At 38.3% G+C, this 23,084-nt stretch overlaps 1 long non-coding RNA gene across 11 annotated transcripts in view; it reads left to right on the forward strand.

The window, feature by feature from the left end:
- LOC103350790 (uncharacterized) overlaps window positions 1-23,084 on the forward strand; it is a 772,648-nt gene that overhangs the window by 504,874 nt on the left and 244,690 nt on the right. Inside the window, exon 15 of one of the 11 annotated variants that reach the window (XR_011378438.1) lies at window positions 12,518-18,354. The exons of the other annotated variants lie outside the window; for them this stretch is intronic. This is a non-coding gene — a long non-coding RNA (uncharacterized lncRNA). Of the gene's footprint in view, window positions 1-12,517; window positions 18,355-23,084 lie in introns of those variants that run through there. 11 annotated transcript variants of the gene reach the window in all.

Below are 23,084 nucleotides of genomic sequence, written 5' to 3' on the forward strand. Positions count from 1 at the left end.
AGTAATTTGTTTGCTTATGAATGTATCTGTCATTTTCATTTGCTGTTGTGGAGCAGAGCCATGTATATCTGTTTGATCATTTACTTTCATCCACTTCCTCCTGCATCAGAAAAAAAAAAAATATTTTCAACCAGTTCTCCAATATGTCTTCCTAAAACAGTGCAGTGGTAAGAATCAACACAGAAACGTGACACTGACAGACTCCGCTGTGTACTTGATTTGAAACTATAACTCCAAACACACACACACCCCATACTGAATATTTATCACTTCTACTCATTATTCTAGTTGGGTTGTATTAGAACAGTTGTGTGCTGAGGAAGACTGAATCATATGGTCTTCTTTGGTCTCACATGGAAGACAGTTGTTATAAGATAGGTGATCTCAAGTGGCTGGATGAGAGTAAAAAAATGATCCCCTACCCTTTTGCATATATAGATGGGAATTTCTAATTCTAGTGGTCGCTACATGTTAGCCACAAACATAAGCAAACTATTTTTAGCTAGTGTGAGGAAATAAAATTGGAATGCTTAAATTATAAAACACAATAAAAATTTAGTCTCATTACTACTTCTACCGTAAATTCATTGCATTTGAACTATCATGTAGTTTTTGGAAGTGAATGCTTAATACCAGAAGAAATTTCTTTTTTTAATAAAGATTTATTTATTTATTTGAAAGTGAGAGTTTGACAGAGAGAGAAGGAGAGGCAGAGAGAGAGAGAGACAGAGGTCTTCCATCTGCTGATTCACTCCCCTGATGGCCTCAATGGCCAGAGATGCGCTGATCTGAAGCCAGGAGCCAGGAGCTTCTTCTGGGTCTCTCATACAGGTGCTGGGGCCCACGGATTTGGACCATCTTCTACTGCTTTTCCAGGCCATAGCAGAGAGCTGTATTGGAAGTGGAGCAGCTGGGACTGGAACCTGCGCCCATATGGGATGCCAGCACTGTTGGCGGTGGCTTTACCAGCTATGCCATGGCAACGGCCCCTGGAAGAAATTTCTAACAATGATACTTGATGTTGAGGAAGAGGTCCTTAAAACGTCATTGATCAACAAACAAAAATCTTTTGGAAATTTTCCTTAAGTATTTCCAGCTTACTCCAAAGTTCAAAATACTACCATTCTCAAGATGTTCCTTTAATCTTTTGAAAAAGCCACTTGATCTTCATTTAAACTCAGCTAACTGCAGAACATTTCTGCTCACTATTTTTATCAGAACATTTTAGAATTATGCACCAAAGAGATGTGGAATGTTTTTGGAGAGAGTTGTTTTGGACTACCAGAATGGTAAACTTGGCAGGTAAATAACCTTTACAAACAGTGTCATTTCACACTAATATATTATGGTAGCTAAATTAGCTCTGGGTAAAGAAGAAAATTATGTCAAGCCCCATTAAATCTGCATAGGACAGGGTGCACAAAGTGCATACCCAAGTGAAACCTGGGAAAGTTTAATTAACCTTATTTGGTCAGATTTGGAGGAAGGGTTTTGAGGACAGGCCAAGAGTTCTCCAGCAGAAGAACACATCTGCATGTTGAGCAGTGACTTCTCTGTTTATTTCCTCGACTTCCAAAATCTAGGAGAATGCTCAGGTATCTTGATGATGCGTGTTAGCTTTGAATAGATAACAGTCTGAAGAAAAATGCCTGCTTCTGAATATGAAGCACTTCTGGAGGATATGCAGGTTGCCTAGAGTTTCCACAGTAGTGCAAGATCATGAAACAGAATTGTGCTGGCTGCAATGGTGCAAGTGACCTTAGCAGTCACTGCGAAAAATTACAGTTGTTCTATAACCTTTGCAGGGTTTTTTGTTTGTTTGTTTGTATTTTTTTGGTAAATATTATCAAGAATAGTGTAAGCAGGGCTTCTTTTTGTCATAAAGATTTTTGATATGGAGTGGGCATTTTTCTATGGGTTGGAAAATTTTTATTTTTTTGCTAAGTTTGGATCAGTTCCTAAGTCTTTATACTTTGATTTTCAGTGTTGTAAAATATCTCTGGGAGTTCATTTAATGTGGAGTTTCTTGCTAGTATCACTTCTTAGTCTGGTAAGTTCCCCCTCAGTAAGTTCCTCTGTCTGTCTACCTGCGGTCTCTCTGTTAGTGGCAGTGTCCAGATGCTAGTCAGCTATTTCACCTGTAACTCCATTTACATGCAAATCCTGATGTTGCTTCTGCCCAGCTGCATGCATTTTACTTCCTGCCATCATGCTTGGATGTTCTTGGTCGCATGGTCCCAATTCCGCTAAAGAAATGGTGTGTTCTTTAGCTGGAGCATCGATATCCTGTCTGAAAATTCATCTATGAAACCAGCCTTTTACAGTTGAAATCACTTCTGGGCCTAGTGGTTGGGTTAGTGAGGTGCTGTTTGGCAGTATAAGCACATTTCATTCAAGTTACCCAACAAAATCACCTGGAATATTATCAACCAGTAGTGATGCTGTAGAAGTTAAATTATTTTGCCTAAATTGTCTGTCATTGGGGATCAGGAGGCAACATAACCACCGGTTTTGTTGTTTGTTCATGAGTAACAGGGGCACAGGGGCTAATCACCAAAAGACCTTGAAAGAAATGATGTAATTCGTGGCTGATTCTCATGTGTACCTGTTATGTATGTAATGATAATGTGGGCTGGAGTCATAGCCAACTTTGTCTTTGTAATCACTTAAAGTTTATGTATCCTGGTATCTGCAATTTGAACTATGCTGTAGGGGACAGATGTTATTTAATGTAACCATAGTAACTGAAAGGGTGTGTAAAACAACTATTGTTTTTACCAAGTTCAACAAATTGGTCTCAGGCATCTGTATATAATGTATTTCTTCATGAGGATATGCCCAGTTTTTTCTAAATGATGACAGTAATGTTTAAAATGTAACATACTTTTAGTCAGGGAAACTTATAATATAAATTATTATTTTCTTTATACTCAACAAGGAAAGTGTTAGGTTTCATTCTTCCTGTGCAGTGCAGAAAGGCAATAGGGGAAGATGATTTCCAGCTCTCCTTGTACATAAAAACTCACGCAGCCACGGAAGATTGCATCTTCGGTGCTCTGGCGTGTATAACACAAGGTTGCCTATCTAATTAGACACAGATCTTCTCTGCTTACCATACTCAGAGTGGATTCTTACAGAAGAAAACATGCCCATGATTTTATGCATAGTTTCTTTGAAAGATTGTAGAGGTTTTTCTAGGTTAGATAATTGGCCTAGGGGAAACTCCTCAGTTTGGAAAATCAACACAGAAAAAAAAGATTTTTTTCAGGAATGAGCCTTATGGCACAATGGGTTGTGCCACCACTTGGGATACCCACAACACATATGAGAATGCTTTTTATTGAGTCCAACCTCTACTTCTCCTCCAGTTTCCTGTTTGTGTGTACCCTGAGAGGCAGCAGATGGTGCTTCAAGTTCTTGGGTTCCTATTACCCGTGTGGTAGACTAGAATGGAGTTCTCGGCTCAGCTCTCACTGTTGCAGGCCTTTGGGGGAGTAAATCAGTGAGCAGAAGATCTCTCTCTTGCTCTGCATTTCAAATAAAAAGAGATACATAAGAAAACTTTTAAATAAATTTTTGAAAAGGAAAGTTTTCTTAGACTCCAGGACTGAAAAAGATTTTTTAATGGGTTTGTTGAGAAAAAATTTATACCATATAAAATTCCCCCATTGTTAAGTGTACAATTCAATGAGTTATTATTTTTTTTTGACAGGCAGAGTTAGTGAGAGAGAGAGAGAGACAGAGAGAAAGGTCCTCCTTCCGTTGGTTCACCCCCTAAGTGGCCGCCACGGCCGGTGCGCCGCTCCAATGCAAAGCCAGGAGCAGCCAGTTGCCTCCTCCTGATCTCCCAGGACCGGAGCCATCCTCCACTGCCTTCCTGGGCCACAGCAGAGAGCTGGACTGAAAGAGGAGCAACCGGGACAGAATCTGGTGCCCCAACTGGGACTAGAACCTGGGATACCGGCGCTGCAGGTGGAGGATTAGCCTAGTGAGCTGCGGTGCCAGCCATAATTCAATGACTTTTAAGAACAGGAACATTTGGTATATTCACATGTCATCCTTGTGCAGGACTATACTTATCTTCACCAAGTTGTTTCAGTTTCCATTCTGATATGTGTTGCCAAGTTGAGCAGTCTTGGAATTTTAAGTTTTGGCAAGAAAGTGCTATGTAATATGTTTGCAGAAACATAGTAGGAAGAATAGCTGTGTATTTATTTTTAGGATGGCTATTTTGTGTGTACAGACATTTGCATATGTAGTATTTATTTTGGAAACATCGATGGTCAGTCATATTTAAATGGACAAATATTTCAATTCAACTAAAACAATCTTTCCATTAGTTTTATCTTTTCTTTTTGGAGATGACATTTTTAATTTACATTACAATTAAAGACTTAATGCGCTAGTAAATAAAGAGTTCAACGAATAAAAAGTAAAAGGATCACAGTTCAGCAAGAATATAGGCAAGGACTATAATATTCAAGTGAAGAGATGTCAATTTCACTCACAAATAGTAAATTTTAAAATAATTTTTAATTGTAGATTTTTTAAAAAATATTTGTTTATTTATTTGAAAAGCAGAATTAGAGGCAGAGGGAGAGAGGGAAAGAGGCAGAGAGAGATGGAAAGTGAGAGGGAGGGAGGGAGGGAGGGAGAGAGAGAGAGGTGTCTTCCATCCGCTGGTTCACTCCCCAGATGGATGCAACAGCCACATCTGTGCCTATTTGAAGCCAGGAGCCAGGAACTTCTTCTGGGTCTCACACATGAGTATAGGGCCCAAGGACTTGGGACATCTTCTACTGATTTCCCAGGCCATTGAAGAGAGCTGGATTGGAAGTAGAGCAGCTAGGACTTGATGAATGCCTATATGGGATGCCAACACTTCAGGCAGCAGCTTTACCCACTGTGCCACAGTGCCAGCTCCTAATCATATATCATTCTTAACAATGTGCTTGAAAATATATAAAACAAAGTTTGCCAAAACTTTATTTGCAACAGTACTGTGGCACACAGATGTTTTTTTATCTTCTAAATCTTTTTATTTTATTTTACATTTGCTCCCACATATAAGTGAGAATATGCGGTATCTGCCTTTCTGTGTCTGGCTTATTTCACTCAACATGATGTCCTTCGATTACATACATTTTGATGCAAATGATAAAATTTTAAGAATTTTTTACAGCTGAATAATATCCCATTATATATGCATGTATATATAGAATGGCGGATATCCTAAACAGCACTCTGGCCTCAGAATCACCCCTTAAGGCATTCCGATCTGGCTGAAAAGCCCATGAGAGTATTTCAGGCATGGAAAGCCAAGACACTCTGGCAAAAAAAAAAAAAAAAAAAAAAAAAAAAAACTAAATGAAAGATCTCCGCGAGTGAGATCCCAGTGGAAAGAACAGGTCTTCAAAGAAGGAGGTACCTTTCTCTGAAGGGAGGAGAGAACCTCCACTTTGAATATGACCTTGTCTAAACAAGATAAGAGTCGGAGAACTCAAGCGGCTTCCATAGCCTTGGAAACTCATGACTGGAGCATAGGGAGATTACTGATGCCATAGACAGGAGTGTCAATTTGTAAAGTCAACAACAGGAGTCACTGTGCACTTACTCTTCATGTAGGATCTCTGTCCTTAATGTGCTGTACATTGAGACTTAATGCTATAAAGAGTACTCAAACAGTATATTTCACTTTGTGTTTCTATGGGGGTGCAAACTGTTGAAATCTTTACTTAATGTATACTAAACTGATCTTCTGTAAAAAAAAAAAAAGAAGAAATTATCAATTCCCAACTTGACTCTCACTGGGATTAAACATGACAATAGGTCTGATCTGATTTCATCATCATTTAAAAAATCATCTATTATTTTTCACTTTATGTTTCTGTGTGGGAGCAAACTGTTGAAATCTTTACTTAATGTATGCTAAACTGATCTTCTGTAGATAAAGAGAATCGAAAATGAATCTTGATGTGATTGGAAGGGGAGAGGGATTGGGAAAGGGGAGGGTTGCGGGTGGGAGGCACGTTATGGGGGGGAAGCCATTGTAATATATAAGCCGTACTTTGGAAATTTATATTCATTAAATAAAAGTTAAAAAAATAGAATTTTTTACAGCTGAATAATATCCCATTATATATGCATGTATTTTTTGTTTTTTTCATTTTTTTATTTTTGTATTTAGTAAATATAAATTTTCAAAGTACAGTTAATGGATTACAATGGCTTGCCCCCCCATAATTTCCCTCCCACTCACACCCCTCCCATCTCCCGCTCCCTCTCCCATCCCATTCACATCAAGATTCATTTTCAATTATCTTTATAATTAGAAGATTGATTTAGTATATATTTAGTATATATATTGATTTAGTATATATTTAGTATATATTAAGTAAAGATTTCATCAGTTTGCACCCACACAGAAACACAAAGTGTAAAATACTGTTTCAGTACTAGTTATAGCATTACTTCACATTGGACAACACATTGAGGACAGAGATCCTACATGAGGAGTAAGTACACAGTGTCTCCTGTTGTTGACACAATTTGACACTCTTGTTTATGGCGTCAGTAATCTCCCAAGTCATGAGTTGCCAAGGCTAGGGAAGCCTTTTGAGTTCACCGACTTCGGTCTTATTCCAACAGGGTCATAGTCAAAGTGGAAGTTCTCTCCTCCCTTCAGAGAAAGGTACCTCCTTCTTTGATGGCCCCGTTCTTTCCACTGGGATCTCACTCGCAGAGATCTTCAGTTTAGGTCTTCCTTTTTTTTTTTTTTTCCAGGGTGTCTTGGCTTTCCATGCCTAAAATACTCTTATGGGCTCTTCAGCCATATCCGAATGCCTTAAGGGCTGATTCTGAGGCCCTGAAAGTGAAAGGCTGGAAAAAAATATACCATTTGATTCCAAATTTTGGCTATTGTGAACAGTGCTGCTATAAACATGGTGGTGCAGGTATCTCTTTTCTACAAGTTGTTCTTGTCTTTTGAGTATATGCCCAGAAGTGGGATTGCTGGAATCTTGTTGCAAGTCTCTTCTAGTTTTTTAAGTATTCTGTACAATGTTTTCCAAAGTAGTTGCTCTAATTTACATTCCCACCAACAGTGTAAGTGTTCCCCTTTGTCCATATCCTTGATATCATTTGTTACTCTCTGTGTTTTGGATTTTAGCCTCTCTTGACAGGGGTAAAGTGATATTTTGGTTTCAATTTGCATTTTCCTGATGGCTAGTGATGTTGAGCATTTTTTAATGTATTTGTTGGCCATTTGTATTTCTTCTTTTTTTTTAAGATTTTATTTATTTGAGAGGCAGAATTATAGACAGAGAGAGGGTGAGACAGAAAAAGGTCTTCTGTCAACTGATTCATTCCCCAAACGGCCACAATTCTGTCATGTTGGTGCAGGGGCCCAAGCATTTGAGTCATCTTCTACTGCTATCCCAGGCAATAAGCAGAGAGCTAGATCAGAAGAGGAGCAGCTGGGACACGAACCAGCACCCATGAGTGATGCCAATGCTGCAGGGGAGGCTCAGCCTACTACACCACAGCACCTATCCCTTGTATTTCTTCTTTTGAAAACTGCCTATTGACGTCCTTTGCCCATTTCTCAGCTGGGTTGTATTTTTGTTGTTGTTGAGTTTGTTAAGTTGCTAATATATTCAGGATATTAATCATTTGTCAGGTAGGTTTTTTGCAAATATTTTTTTCCCATTCTGTTGGCTGTCTCTTACTATGTTGATTGTCTCCTTTGCTGTGCAAAAGTTTCTGAGTTTGATATAGTCCCATTTGTTTAGTTTTGCTTTTGTTGCCTGTGCTTTGGTGGTCCTTTCCAAGAAGTTGTTCCCTTCACCAATGTCTTGGTGTGTTTCCCCTACATTTTCTCCTAGCAACTTCATAGTCTCAGGTCTTAAATTTAGGTCTTTGATCCATCTGGAGTTGATTTTTATATATGGTAAGAGGTATGGATCTATTTTATTCTACGTATATACATCTAGTTTTGCCAGCACCATTTGTTGAAGATACTATCCTTACTCCACTGAATGATCTGAGCACTTTTGTCAAAAATTAGTTGGCTTAGCCAGTGCCACGGCTCACTAGACTAATCCTCCCTCTTGCACCACCAGCACACTGGGTTCTAGTCCCGCTCGGGGAGCCGGATTCTGTCCTGGTTGCCCCTCTTCCAGGCCAGCTCTCTGCTGTGGCCCGGGAGTGCAGTGGAGGATGGCCCAAGTGCTTGGGCCCTGCACCCCATGGGAGACCAGGATGAGCACCTGGCTCCTGCCATCGGATCAGCGCGGTGTGCCGGCCGCAGCGTGCCGGCCGCGGCAGCCATAGGAGGGTGAACCAACGGCAAAGGAAGACCTTTCTCTCTGTCTCTCTCTCTCACTGTCCACTCTGCCTGTCAAAAAAATAAATAAATAAAAATAATTAGTTGGCTTATATATGTGGATTAATTTCTGGGCTCTCTATTATGTTCCATTGATTGATATATTGATTTTTATGCCAGTACCATGCTGTTTTAATTACTTTAGCTTTGTAGTATGTTTTGACGTCAGGTATTATGATGCCTCTATCTTGATTTCTCTTGTTCAGTATTGCGTTGGCTATTCTGGTTCTTTTTTTGATTCAATATGAATTTTAGGATTGGTTTTTCTAATTCTCTAAATAATCTCATTGATATTTTGATCTGGATTGTATTGACTCTGTAGATTACCCTAAGTAATATAGACATTCTAATGATATTGATTCTTCTGATCCATGAGCAAGGAATATCTTTCCATTTCTTTTTGTCCTTAATGGTGTCTTCCATCAGTGTTTGACAGTTTTCACTGTAGAGATATTTCACAACTTTGGTTAAACTTATTCCTAAACACTTGCTTTTTTTGTGGCTATTGTGAATGAGGTGTCTTTCTTGATTTCTCTTTTTTTGAGTTAATTATTAGCATACAAAAGTCTATTTTTTGTATGTTTATTTTGTAACCTGTAACTTTACTGAATTGGTTTATCAATTCTAACAGCTTTTTGGTGAAGTGTTTAGGTTTTTCCATGCACAACATCATGCCATCTGCAAACATGGATAATTTGACTTCCTCTTTCCTAATTATGATGCCCTTTATTTCTTTCTCTTCCCTAATTGCTCTCACTAAAACATCCAGGACTATATTGAATAACAGTGATAATAGTGGACATTGTTGTCTTACTCTAGATCTGAGGGGAAATGTTTTCAGATTGTCTCTATTCAGTATGACATTGGCTGTTGGTTTGTGATACATAGTCTTTATAACTTTGAGGAATGTTCCTTCTGTGCCTAATTTGTGGTGGGTTTTTATCATGAAGGGATGTTGAATCTTATCAAATGCTTATCTGTGTCTATCGAGATGACCACATGGTTTTTGTTCTTCATTCTATTGATGTGATTTATGATGTTTACTGATTTGTGAATGTTGATCCATCCTTGCACTTCTGGGATTAAATAACACTTAATATTTATATATGACCTTTCTAATGTTTTTGATTCAACTTGCTAGTGTTTTATTAAGAAGGCTTACATCTATGTTCATTAAGGGTATAGGTCACAGTTTTCCTGTTGTGTTATATCTTTGTTTGATTTTGGTATCAATGTAATGTTGGCTTCATAAAAAGAGTTTGCTAGAGTCCCATCCTGTTCAATATTTTGGAATACTTTGAAGAGTATTGGAGTAACTTCCTCTTTGTTTTGTAGAATTCAGCATTAAAGCCATCAGGTCCCAGACTTTTCCTTGATGCAATATTTTTTTTTTTAAGATTTATTTTATTTATTTTAAAGACAGAGTTACAGAGAGACGTAGAGACAGACAGAGAGGTCTTCCAGATCTTCCATCCACTGGTTCACTCCCCAGATAGCCACAACAGCCAGAGCTGCGCCAATTTGAAGCCAGGAGATTCTTCCAGGTCTCCCATGTGGGTGCAGGGGCCCAAGGACTTGGGCCATCTTCTACTGCTTTCCCAGGCTGGATCAGAAGAGGAGCAGCTGGGACTAGAACCGGCACCCATATGGGATGCTGGCACCTCAGGCCAGGGCGTTAACCCGCTGTGCCACAGTGCTGGCCCCTGAAATTATTTCTAATTGCCCCGTACATCATTGAACAAGGATGGAAAAACTGGTTAGAAAGGTTAATCAATTAAATCTTTACATCTGTAAAAGTTGCCGAAACTGAAATAGATGTACAATATTTTTGATTACTGCTTCAATCATATTTCTTGTTTTGGGTCTGTTTAGGTTGTCTATATATTCTTGATTTAATCCTGGTAGGTTATATGAATCCAGGAATTTGTGCATTCTTTTCAAGGTTTTCCAGTTTATTAGCATATAATTCTTCTTAGCAGTTTCTTATTGCCATTTGTTTTTCAGTGATGTTGGTTGTAATGTCTCTTTTCATCAATAATTTTATTTATTTGAGTTTTTCTTTGTTGGTCTGGCTAAGTTAAGCCATTTTGTTTATCTTTTCAAAAAACAATTTTTCGCTTTGTTGATCTTTTGTTTTATAGTTTCAATTTCATTTATTTCTGCTCAGATCATTATTATTTCATGCCTCCTGCTGATTTGGGGTTGGTTTGTTCTTGTTTTCTAAGTTTTCAAGATATATCAATAGATCTTTAATTTGAGACATTTCTCTTTTTTAATGTAAGGACTTAATGTTGTAAACATTCTTTTTTTTTTTTTTTTTTGACAGGCAGAGTGGACAGTGAGAGAGAGAGACAGAGAGAAAGGTCTTCCTTTGCCGTTGGTTCACCCTCCTATGGCTGCCGCGGCCGGCACGCTGCGGCCGGCACACCGCGCTGATCCGATGGCAGGAGCCAGGTGCTCATCCTGGTCTCCCATGGGGTGCAGGGCCCAAGCACTTGGGCCATCCTCCACTGCACTCCCGGGCCACAGCAGAGAGCTGGCCTGGAAGAGGGGCAACCAGGACAGAATCCGGCTCCCCGAGCGGGACTAGAACCCAGTGTGCTGGTGGTGCAAGAGGGAGGATTAGTCTAGTGAGCTGCGGCGCCGACGTAAACATTCTTTATACTGATTTTGCTGTATCTACAGATTTTGATATGTTGTGTTTTCATTGACATGTTTCAAGAAAGTTTTTGATTACCTTTTAATTTCTTCAATGACCCATTGATCATTCAGTAGCATGTCATTTAATTTCTAAGTATTTATGAATGTTATTATTTTTGATTTCTAGTTTTATTTTATTCCTTTATGGTATGAGAAGATACATGGTATGATTTCAGTGTTTTTAAATTTGCTGAGACTTGACTTGTGGTCTAATGTGTGTTCTATCCTAGAAAATATTCCATGTGCTCATAAGGAGAATGTTTATTCTATAGCTGTTGGGTAAAATGTCCTATAAATTTCTGTTAGGTCCATTCACTTGAAAGTATGTTTCAGCTCAGATGTTTCTTTATTAATTTTTTGTCTGAATGATATCTCCATTGATGAGAGTGATTTGTTGAAGTCACCCACTGTTATTGTATTGGAGTCTCTCTCTTTAGATCTAATAGTATTTTCTGTATGTATCTGGAGTTGTGTTGGGTGCATATTTATTTATTTATTTATTTTGACAGGCAGAGTTAGACAGTGAAAGTGAGAGAGACAGAGAGAAAGGTCTTCCTTTTTCTGTTGGTTCACCCCCACAATGGCCACTACAGCTGGTGCATTGCGCTAATCCAAAGCCAGGAGCCAGGTGCTTCCTCCTGGTCTCCCATGTGGGTGTATGGCCTAAGGACCTGGGCCATCCTCTACTGCACTCCTGGGCCACAGCAGAGAGCTGGACTGAAAGAGGAGCAACCAGGGCAGAATTTGGTGCCCCAACCGGGACTAAAACCCGGTGTGCCGGCGCTGCAGGCAGAGGATTAGCCTAGTGAGCCGCGGTGCCGGCCGGGTACATATGTATTTATGATTATTAGGTCTTCTTGATGAATTGAAGCTTTTATCAAAATACAATGTCTTTCCTTATTCCTTTTTACAATTTTTTATTTAAATCCTGTTTTATCTAATATCAGGATAGCTACACTTGCTTGCTGTTGGTTTCCATTTGTCTGTCATAGCTTTTTCCAACCCTTCACTTTCAGTTGGTGTGTATCTTCGTGCAGTGAGTTTTTCATAGGCAGCATGTAGTAGGTTCATGATTTTTAAAATCCATTTAGTCAACCTAAGTCTTTTGGTTGTTAAATTTAATTCATTTACATTCAAGATTAGTATTGATAGATAAAGAACTAAGACCTGTCATTTTGTTGATTGGAGAATGAGTCTACCTACTCTGTTAGTGAATTTGGTGGTATTATATGTTTTCATCTAATGTAGGATGCCTTTCAGAATTGCTTGTAAGGCTTGGTCTGGTGGTGGTAAATTCTCACAGTTTTGGGTTATCTGGAAAATGTTTTATTTCCCCTTCAAATTAATGGATAACTTTGCTGGATACAATATTTTTGGTTTGAAGTTTTTTTCTGTTAACTTTAATACATTATTCCACTGTCTTCTAACTTGTAGGATTTCCACTGAGAAGTCTGCTGTTGGGCCAGCACTCTGGTTATAGAGTGCTAAGCTGCTGCCTGATGCACCAGCATCCATTAAGGCACCAGTTTGTGTCTTGGCTGCTCCACTTCAGATCCATCTGTCTGATAATGCTCCTGGGAAAGTAGTAAAGGATGGTCCAAGCGCTTGGGTTCCTGCACCCCTATTGGAGACCCAGAGGAAACTCCTGACTCTTGGCTTTGGCATCGCCCAGCTCCCGCCATGATTTACCTCTCTCTCTCTCTCTCTCTCTCTGCATTCAGATAAGTAAAATAAATCTTTAAAAAAAGAAGTCTGGGGCCGACACTGTGGTGTAGCTGTTGAGGTTGCTCCCTGCAGTGCAAGCATCCCGTGTGGGTGCCAGTTCCAGTTCAAGCTGCTATACTTCCAATATAGCTCTCTGCTGTGGCCTGGGAAAGCAGTTGAGGATGACCCAGGTCCTTGGGCCCCTGAACCCACATGGGAAACCTGGAGGAGACTCCTGGCTCCTTGCTTCAGATCAGCACAGCTCTGGCTGCTGCAGCCTTTTGGGGAGTGAACCAGTGGAAGGAGGACCTCTCTCTCATTCATATTCTCTCTCTCTCTCTCCCCCTCCTCCTGCCCTCTGCCTCCTGTAACTCTGCCTTTTAAATAATTAAATAAGTACATTTTTTAAAAGAAATCTGATTATAATCTAATAGTTTTTCATTTGTATTTAACTTGACACTTTTTTTTCTTACTGTCTCTAGGATTCTGTCCTTTCACTTTTGACAATTTGATGACAGTGTGCTGGGAAGAGACCTTTTTTGGTTGAGTCTGCTTGGAGTTCTTTGAGCTTCTTGTATATGGATGTCCATGTGTCTTTCAGGACCTGGGGAATTTTCAACTTTTATTTCATTAAGCAGGTTCTCAATGCCTTTTTCCTTTTCTTCTCCTTCAGGAATACCTATAATGCGAATATTTGGTGATTTAATGATATCCCATATCTCACATAGACTTTATTCATTTTAATTCCTTTCTTTGTATTTTTGTTTGGTTGGATTATTTTAAAATGCTTTTCAGTGATGAAGAAATTCTTTCCTTCACTTGGTCTATTCTGCTGTTAAATCTGTCAATTATGTTTTTATCTCACTGATCGAAAATTTCACCTCAAAAATTTATGTTTGGTTATTTTTAATGGGTTCTATGTCTTTAGTAATATTTTCATTCATGTCATTCATCAATTTCCTCCTTTCTTTAATCTATCTGTATCGTCTTGTAGCCCATTGAATTTTTTATAATCATTATTTTGAATTCTATATCTGTAATTTCATAGATTTCCTTCAGTTCAGGATCTAATTCTGTAGGAGTAGTGTGTTCTTTTTGAGACATCTTGTTAACTTGCTTCTTGGTATCTTCTGTGTCCCTACAGTGACATCTTCCCATCTGGTGTTTTCGCTCCTTCTTTTTTATGGAGTAGGTTTTATTGGAAAACAGTTTATGGTTTAGCTAGAATGCAGGATGTTACTTGGCTTGTTGCTTTAGCTTTGGTTATAGGTGAGCCTAGGAGTAGTCTCTGAGTGATTTCTTTTGTCTTAATGAATGTCAGCTATGTCTATAAGTGACATAGTGGTCTAGTGCACTGCAGTTTGAGGCATAGAAATATGGCTTTGAGATGAAAGTGCCCAATATTATGCTTCAGGGTGGTTTTACCTTCCTGAGATTGCTGTGTTCTGGGTGTGACCTGGCCTATGACCTCACATCATTCAGTCTCTTTTTAAGGGTAATCTTCCTAGATCCTCTTATTTAAAAGAGTAGTTCCATTTTCTATCCTTGATTCTATATTTTTTTTTCTTCTTTGCATTGATGACCACCTAACCCAAGTTCAGATTGATCTTGTTATTCCCATTCAAATTCAAGACTACAGGGATTTTTCTTATTGCATCTATATGCCCTTTGTTTCTCACATAGGATACTGGTACTCAAGGGCATGGAGACTAATAGGATTCATTGTGTTCATTTGTTCAATCTAATACTGCACATTCAGTTGTCTCAGAGTGGGAATTCTGATACTAAAAGCAATATAATTACAGTCATTAGCATTATAATGCTTTTGCTTTCTCTCTTCTTTCCATTTTTAAATAATTGTTCTATACCTACATTGTCTGAGAATATAAGCATTCATACCATCTCATTAAGAGTCTTTATTATTAAGACTCATTAAATGTTAACACTATAGTTAGCTGTTGGTTTATGGATCTCTAACCTTTATGTCAGTATCTCCCCATTCATTTTAGGTGTCTGAAAGTTGTTATCTTGTAGATTCATTATATATATATATATATATATATATATACACACACATATATATGTATGTATGTATTTTGTTGGTATAATAAAATACCTAAAGCTGGATACTTTATAAAGAAAGAAAGGTTTATGGAAAGGTTTATGGAATTCACAGATTAGAAGACTGGAAGTCCAAGATTGGGTAGGTCCATCTGTTTGCCCTCTAGAAGGGATCCCCTTGGCAGAATCTCAACATGGCAGATAGTATCATGAATGGGAGCATGTGTGGGAGGGCCAGTCATGTGTGGGACAGGAAGCCAGAGACTAGGGAGGAGCCAGTCTTTCTCTTTTTATGACAACTCACTTTTGTGTGAGCTAACTCACTCAAGGTACCAGCATTATTCCCTTCTGAGGGTCATGTCCCTGATGACCTAACTTCTTCCCACTAGGCTCTGACTCTTAAAGGTTATATCACCTCTTATATCACCAGACCTGGGACTAAACTCTCCATACTTGAATTCTTAGTGGACAAAGAGCTTCGAAACCATAGTACTTAATGAGGGCTCAGGGGGACAATAACCCTTGACTTCTTGTACGCTGACAGGAGTTTACCAATGTCATTTGAATCTAAAAATCTGTTTTAGTAGATTACAAAAAAATCCTTGGCACACAGATTAATTTTTCTAGACTATTTCTGGCATTGAAAAGGCTAATAAATACTTAATTTTCCTTCCCTTATAAGCCAAATATTTTTTTTATTTTTACATTTTATTATTTTAAAATTTTTTTCATTATAAGTTGTACAAGTTTCATGTATTTCATATATATACAGATTTAGGAACACAGTGATATTTCCCATCCTATCCTCCCTCCCACACATGCTCCAACCCTTCTTTCTCTTCCCTCTCTCCATTCCCACTCTTAATTTTTACAAAGATCTACTTTCAGTTTACTTAATGATCATAAAGTTAACACCACACTAAATAAAAGAGTTCAAGAAATAGTATGAAGAAGAAAACACTGTTACTCAACAGAAGAGACAACATTGTAAACAATCATCAAATATCAAAATGTCCATTTCACTCCAATATATTACACTTCAATTACTTCAGATCAGGGAAAATCCATGGTATCTGTCTTTTTGGGCCTGGCTTATTTCACCAAGTATAATTTCCAGTTGCATCTAACTTGTTGCAAAAGACAGGATTTCATTTTTTTTAACAACTGAGTAGTACTCCATAGTGTAAATATACCATAATTTCTTTATTAAATCAACAGTTGATGGACATCTGGGTTGATTCCATATCTTAGCTATTGTGAATTGAGCTGCAGTGAACATGGGAGTATAGATGACTCTTTCATGTGCTGATTTCTTTTGGTTTGGGTACATTTCCAAGACTGAGATGGCTGGATCATATGGTATATCCATATTCTGAGGTAGCTTCATTCTCTCTTCCACAGTGGCTGCACCAGTTTACATTCCCACCCGTAGTGGATTAGGGTACCTTATTCCCCACATCCTCACCAGCATTTTGTTGTTTGTTGATTTCTATATTAGAGCTGTTCTAACTAGAGTGAGGTGAAACCTCATTGTGGTTTTGATTTATATTTCTCTGATGCCTAGTCAGTCACACTGAGCATTTTTTCAAGTGTCTGTTGTCCATTTGAATTTCCTCTATTAAAAATGCCTATTCAAGTCCTTTGACAATTTAATAGATTGTTTGTGTTGTTGAGTTTCTTGAGCTCTTTATATATTCTAGATGTTAACCCTTTATCAGTTGCATAGTTTGCAAATAATTTTTCCGGTTCTGCCAGTTGCCTCTTCTCTTTGCTAAGTGTTTCTTTCATAGTACAGAAACTTCTCTGCTTGATGTAATCCATTTGTCAATTTTGGTTTTGATTGCCTGAGCTTCTGGGGCATTTTCCAAGAGGTCTTTGCCTATTCCAATATTTTGGAGAGTTTCCCCAGTGTTCTCTAGTAAGTTGATGGTATTGGGTCATAGATTTAGGCCTTCAATCCATTTTGAGTGGACTTTTGTGTAAGGTGTAAGATACTGCTCTAGTTTCATACTTCTGCATGTAGAGATCCTGTTTTCCCAGCAAAATTTGTTGAAGAGACTATCCTTGCTCCACGGATTGATTTCAGCTCCTTTGTCAAAGATAAATTGGTTATAGTTGCATGTATTAATTTCTGGAGTTTCTATTCTGTTTCATTATTCTACATGTCTGCTTTTGTACCAGTACCAGGTTGTTTTGATTATAACTGCCCTGTAGTGTGTCTTGAAATCTGGTATTGTGATGCCTCCAGCTTTGTTTTAGTTGTATAAGATTGCTTTAGCTATTGGAAATCTCTTGTGCTTCCATATGAATTTCAGCATCAGTTTTTCTAGATATGAGAATAATGTCATTGATATTTTCATTGTGATCACATTGAATTTATAAATTGCTGTAGGTAGTATGGGCATTTTGATAATATTGATTCTTCCAATCCATGAACATGGAAGATTTTTCCATTTTTAATGTCATCTATTTCTTTCTTTAATGTTTTATAATTTTCATCATAGACAACTTTGACATCCTTTGTTAAATTTATTCCATGGTAGTTAATTGTTTTTAGCTATTGTGAATGGGATTGATTTTAGACATTTTTTCTCAGCCATGGCATTTTCTTTTTTTTTAACATTTATTTAATAAATATAAATTTCCAAAGTACAGTTTATGGATTACAATGGCTCCCCCACCCCCATAATTTCCCTCCTACCTGCAACCCTTCCATTTCCTGCTCCCTCTCAGCCATGGCATTTTCTGTGTATACAAGGACTGTAGATTTTTGTGTGTTCATTTTATATCCTTTCCCTTTACCAAACTCTTTTTTGAATTCTGATAGTCTCTCATGGTGTCTTTTGGATCCCCCATTCTCTATTACATTTTTCACATTTTAAAATACAATATAAGGCTGGCGCCGCGGCTCACTAGGCTAATCCTCCGCCTGCGGCGCTGGCATACGGGATTCTAGTCCTGGTCAGGGTGCCGGATTCTGTCCTGGTTGCCCCTCTTCCAGTCCAGCTCTCTGCTTTGGCCCGGGAGTGCAGTGGAGGATGGCCCAAGTGCTTGGGCCCTGCACCCACATGGGAGACCAGGAGAAACACCTGGCTCCTGCCTTCAGTTCAGCCCAGTGCACCGGCCACAGCGTGCCAGCCGCAGTGGCCATTGCGGGGTGAACCAACGGCAAAAGGAAGACCTTTCTCTCTGTCTCTCTCTCTCACTGTCCACTCTGCCTGTCAAAAAAAAAAAAAATACAATATAAAACAGAAGAAACCTGGGCTATGCAGACTACAAATTTTAAAACAGATTTCTTAGGGACCCAAGAAATTTTTCCTTACTTTACTTTTCACAAGTCATATTTACCTAAACCTGTGCTAGTGTTAGTTAATATCAGTTAGTATTCTCAGTAATGTGTGTACTTAAAGCATATAATTTTACATCTTTTATTTCAGGAAGGCTTTCTGGGATTACTGGATTTAGTATTTTTCATGTTTTATTGTTTTGGCATTCATCTGCTTTTATTCATGGTTTCTTTACTTTTTTTTTCCTATTCCTTCATTTTATTTATTTATTTTTTATTGATTAATTCATTTTATTTATAAAGATTTTTTTAAACTTTTATTTAATGAAAATAAATTTGCAAAGTACAGCTTATGGATTACAATGGTTTCCCCCCCATATCGTCCCTCCCACCCGCAACCCTCCCCTTTCCCGCTCTCTCTCCCCTTCCATGCACATCAAGATTCATTTTCAATTCTGTTTATATACAGAAAATCAGTTTAGCATACATTAAGTAAAGATTTCAACAGTTTGCTCCCACACAGAAACATAAAGTGAAAACTACTGTTTGAGTACTAGTTATAGCATTAAATCTCAATGTACAGCACATTAAGGACAGGGATCCTACATGAGGAGTAAGTGCACAGTGACTCCTGTTGTTGACTTAACCAATTGACACTCTTGTTTATGGCATCAGTAATTACCCTAGGCTCTTGTCATGAGCTGCCAAGGCTATGGAAGCCCCCTGAGTTCACCGACTCTGATCATATTTAGACGAGGCCATGGTCAAAGTGGAAGTTCTCTCCTCCCTTCAGAGAAAAGTACCTCCTTCTTTGATGACCAGTTCTTTCCACTGGGATCTCACTCTCACTCACGGAGATCTTTCATTTAGGTTTTGTTTTTGGTTTTGTTTTTTTTTTTTTTTTTTTTTTTTTTTTTTTTTTTTTTTTGCCAGAGTGTCTTGGCTTTCCATGCCTGAAATACTCTCATGGGCTTTTCAGCCAGATCTGCATGCCTTAAGGGCTGTTTCTGAGGCCAGAGTTCTGTTTAGGACATCTGCCATTCTATGAGTCTGCTGCATATCTTGCTTCCCATGTTGGATCGTTCTCTCCCTTTTTTATTCTATCAGCTAGTATTTGCAGACACTATTCTTGTTTATGTGATCCCTTTGGGTCTTAGTCCTATCATTATGATCAATTGTGAACAGAAATTGATCACTGGGACTAGTGAGATGGCATTGGTACATGCGACCTTGATGGGATTGTATTGGAATCCCCTGGTATGTTTCTAACTGTTCCGTTTGAGGTAAGTCAGCTTGAGCATGTCCCGAATTGCACATCTCTTCCCTCTCTTATTCCCACTCTTATATTTAACAGCGATCACTTTTCAGTTAAGTTTCAGCACTTAAGAAGAATTGTGTATTGATTACGTATTCAACCAAAAGTATTAAGTAGAACAAACAAAAAGAAAAATACTAAGAGGGATAATATATTAAGTTGTTCATCAACAGTCAGGGTAAGGGCTGATCAAGTCACCATTTCTCATAGTGTTCATTTCACTTTAACAGGTTTCCTTTCTGGTGCTCAGTTAGTTGTCACCTATCAGGGAGAACGTTCTTCTGTTTTCATCTTTTATTTTACTTAAGCATCATCTACTCACTCTGCTGTTTCTAGTTTACTATTCATTTCAAGAATTTTTTTCTTACTTCTAATTATTTTCATAGTACAGTGCATGATTTCTGAGTTTTTCTTGTTCTAACTTATGCTGTTCTTTCATTTTCCATTTTATTGATGTTGCTCAAGTTTTGGAATAGTAGATTACAGTTTTGTTCTGATTTGGTCTATTTTTGGCATGTTTCTATTGTCTTTGTGTATGTTTTTCCTTTTTTCCTTATGGTAACTCCCTAAGAAACATGACCTTGATCCTGTTAGATTGTTCATGTGCAGGTGAAGTGTATTTTTCTACAGTGAGATTTGGGAGAGGTAATGTATCCTACATACCTCCCTCTGCCATTATTTTATGTTGTGTTTAAAGTGTAGTAATGCTGTCCTTGGTATTTTTTCCCCAATTCTCTTTGTTGAATCTATCTTATTCACTCTGCATTCCCTCCCAGCCATTTTTCATCAGTATGGGCTCCTGTCCTTGAATGTGGACTCCCTGGGTCAGTTTTGAGAGCTAATAGGTATTCTGTGCTGCAGGCTGTCCTTCTTAGAGGGGGGAGTTGTACTTTAAACATCTTGCAGTTGAAACTGTCATGGCCACATTCGTCCCGCTTTCCAGTAAATACAGTGATTAATCTTGGATTCTGCTTCCGGCCCCCAAAGATAGTGTCTTACTGCTTTCTGTCTCTTAACTCCAACAGCTATGCAGGTACCATGCAGTTTCAAATCTTTGGCTAGTTTGTCTTCACTCCATGTATTTTGGGATTTGTGGGAATAATTATTCATGCTGGCCTTAAGTTACTGGGTTTGTTGTTTGGTCATTCTTTTCTTATTCGGGGGTTTAGAGAAATTAAAAACCTACACTGAAGCAGTGTTATCTTCCAAGAATCCTCTCTGCCGTGTAGTTTTCCAAAATGTGTGGATAATATTGAAGTCCCTCAGTAAATGCTCTGTTATATGCAGTGGATCCTTTGATATCCACATAAATATGGATACAGAAACGCTAAAAATTCACCATTCACGTAACCTGGAACTTTTTGTTGCGGTCATTCATAGGCAGTATTTCTTAGAGCCCTGAGTTTATCTTGAAACAATTTGACATGGATTTTACCTGAGAACATGCAGCAAATTGTTTCTTTTTCTAGTTATACAATGATAGAACTTTTAGAGTCATATTTTTCCCTAGTAGAAAATAATTTTTGGGAGAGGAAAAAAGTCTTTTTAATTGAAAACTTAGGTTTCTTTTTTGACCAGCAGGTTTGAAATGTCTTAAAGTCCAATTGTGTTGAGATGATAGATTTATAAAAAATAGAATAAACATGAAAGCTTTTCATTTTCTTGGATGCAATTCCTAGAAATGTGGTATTTCTTGTACTCTGTCGGAGACCAGTGGGCCTAGTCATGATGTTAATGATGACCATTTCTACATAAGAGAAGACTTATTGGTTACTCAGAGTGAAAGGATCCAAACTGTAAAGGAAATAGATGAAAATGTGTACCTGCTTAAAAGGACTTGTGTGGTCCTGGGAGTTGTATGGTACGGATGAAATGAGAATTTTTTTTCTGTATCAAATGAGATTCCTGATGGATCCTGTGTGATAATAATAGGAGATGAATAATAACTAGAGCCAAGATAATGAATAGTAAAGTGGGAAAAACCTCCTCAGGCTCATTCTATGAGGTTGGTGCCAGTATATGGGACGTTGCTTCCCCAAATGACATTTTTCTTCATGGTATGACGTAGCCTGTGAATGCTGTCCTGTGACTGTAGATAGTAAGATAATTTCAGTGTTTCAGCTTTCTAGAATGGTACCTGTGCCATGGAACAGGCCTCACTCTGTATGGATACATAGGCAGATGAAACGTTTGGGTGATCCGCGAGCCTTAAATATTGGATGGCTTAACTAGTGCTTGTGTCTAAGCTGGTGTGTGTGAGAGAGGGGAATGAAATCGTCTCTGTAAAAGTCCTGTAAAAATTTGCGGATCTAGGCAGATTCCTAGTAGAGGATCAAATTTCATCCTGCTGAAATGAGTGAATGATTCATACTCTTGGTTGAGGGGTAGGATTTTTGAATGTGGGTCACTGAAGTTCTTATAGTTAAAATACAGTGATGATTTTTCATGATATTGATCATGCTTAGATTTAATGTAAGGTGTATGGTAGCATATTTTTTATTAAATATTATTTTGGCTGTAAGTTTTTTAGGGTTTTTTTCATGACCTTTACCTATTTATGGTAGCTTAGATTGGATTGGTCTTGTTCCTAGTACCCATAGAAAAAAGCAATTTCCACATGATTTGCTGAAGCCTTCTTACCTGCCTTACACAGAATAATGACTATAAACAAGGTGGGTGATTTGTCAACTTGCTATAGTGAGAACACTGGAAAAGACAAGTCTAAATGTTTGTAAAATTGAAGTTTCTCGTCAGCTGGTCATTTCCTGAAAAAGTACATAATAGTATTTCAAAGAAAAACAGAAAGTTGTGTGTTTATATTCTGTTAAGAGAATGTTCCCCTACCTCCATCACCAGGTTTTTATATACTGTGGAGATTTTTCTAACCTAAATCTGACTTCTTAATTTACAATAATAAGGAAATGACATGTGCTACTCTAATAACAACAAACATGTTATTAATCACATTACAATGTTTGTATTTTGTGTTGCCCTGCTACACATCTTCATCTCTTTTTTTAAAAGATTTATTTATTTATTTGAAAGTACACAGAGACAAGGAGAGGAAGAGAGAGAGAGAGAGAGAGAGAGAGAGGTCTTCTATCCGCTGGTCCACTCCCCAGTTGGCCGCAATGTCTGGAGCTGTGCTGATCCAAAGCCAGGAGCCAGGAGCCTCCTCCGGATCTCCCACGTGGGTGCAGGGGCCCAAGGACTTGGGCCATCTTCTACTGTTTCCCAGGCCATAGCAGAGAGCTGGGTTGGAAGTGGAGCAGCAAGGACTAGAACCAGCACCCATATGGGATACTGGCGCTTCAGGACAGGGCTTTAACCTGTTGCGCCACAGCGCCGGCCCCGCATCTTCATCTTTTAACACAGTGTTTATCCTGAAGAGAGGGATCCTCTGCTGTGCTGCTGGTTGACTATCAACCTATGTTCTCCAAGCTTAATTCATTGTTTTCCTCCATGAATTTTGATTCATTTGAAAGAAGAGACACTGGCTTTATATCTTCTTATTTTTTAAAAACTTTTAATTTATATATAATTTACATATATTAAATATAAATTTCCAAAGTACAGTTTATGGATTACAATGGCTTTCCCCCCCATAACTTCCCTCCCACCCGCAACCCTCCCAT

This window comes from Oryctolagus cuniculus, chromosome 8 (genome assembly GCF_964237555.1).
Source record: "Oryctolagus cuniculus chromosome 8, mOryCun1.1, whole genome shotgun sequence".
NCBI classification, from domain to species: Eukaryota; Metazoa; Chordata; class Mammalia; order Lagomorpha; family Leporidae; genus Oryctolagus; species Oryctolagus cuniculus.